Source organism: Berghia stephanieae, chromosome 6, assembly GCF_034508935.2.
Source record: "Berghia stephanieae isolate SIO BIC M18660-M18661 chromosome 6, UCSD_Bste_1.3, whole genome shotgun sequence".
Lineage (NCBI taxonomy): Eukaryota > Metazoa > Mollusca > Gastropoda > Nudibranchia > Aeolidiidae > Berghia > Berghia stephanieae.
In genome coordinates, this window is record NC_088365.1 from 43,416,557 (window position 1) to 43,417,409 (window position 853).

The 853-nt window shown below is 36.7% G+C and overlaps 1 protein-coding gene across 1 annotated transcript in view; it reads right to left on the reverse strand.

The window, feature by feature from the left end:
- The window catches only part of LOC144975072 (putative imidazolonepropionase), a 20,602-nt gene extending 20,253 nt beyond the window's left edge, over window positions 1-349 (reverse strand). Inside the window, exon 1 of the mRNA XM_078918767.1 lies at window positions 216-349. The gene's annotated coding sequence lies outside the window, so the exon portion shown is untranslated. The remainder of the gene's footprint in view (window positions 1-215) is intronic.
- Between the last annotated feature and the right edge of the window lie 504 nt (window positions 350-853).

The window sequence follows — 853 nt, forward strand, 5'->3', positions numbered from 1 at the left end:
TCTCTTATCAGCTATTGTGACACGGCAGCTGTCGGATTTTGTTCTATGCCGAAACAGTACCACGTCTGTGTCAAAACCTATCTATCTATCTATCTATCTATCTATCTATCTATCTATCTATCTATTTATCTATCTATCTATCTAGTGAAAATATGCAGGGCCAGTTAGGTAAATAGTCACGTAACTGTAGAATAAAATTTAGTGTAAATTCTTACCCTTGTTCTCTATTACTGTCAGATATCGTATTTATAAGGAAGGACAATAAGCCATTGATAGCCAGATAGACAGATAAATAGATAGATAGATAGATAGATAGATAGATAGATAGATAGATAGATAGATAGATAGATAGATAGATAGATAGATAGATAGATAGATAGATAGATAGATTGGCTGCTTGATTGATTGTGAAAGTGGTGAGGGAAGGAGGGAGAGGGGGAGGAGGAGGAGAGAGAGAGAGAGAGAGAGAGAGAGAGAGAGAGAGAGAGAGAGAGAGAGAGAGAGGGGGGGGGGGGTTGACATAAAATATGAATGTGGTGCGTGTTATTTTTTTTTATCTTTGAAGACAATAGCGTGATATTAATATGATTCAGTTGTCATGAGTTTAAAGTTATGTTGATTATGTGGATTATCTTTTGCAGATAATGGAAAACTAAAATGAATTATATTATTTATCTTTTATTTTAACACCGATAGGATATGAAGACGAAGCATTAAAAAAAAAAGGAACTGTGTTTTCAGTCCACTAGTGGACCGGATACACAGCTGTGTATTCAGTCCACCGGAAGAGATTATAATCATACGGGCTAAACTGTTTGACCGAGTGCGAGAAGGCGAGGTGGCCGGCTGATTT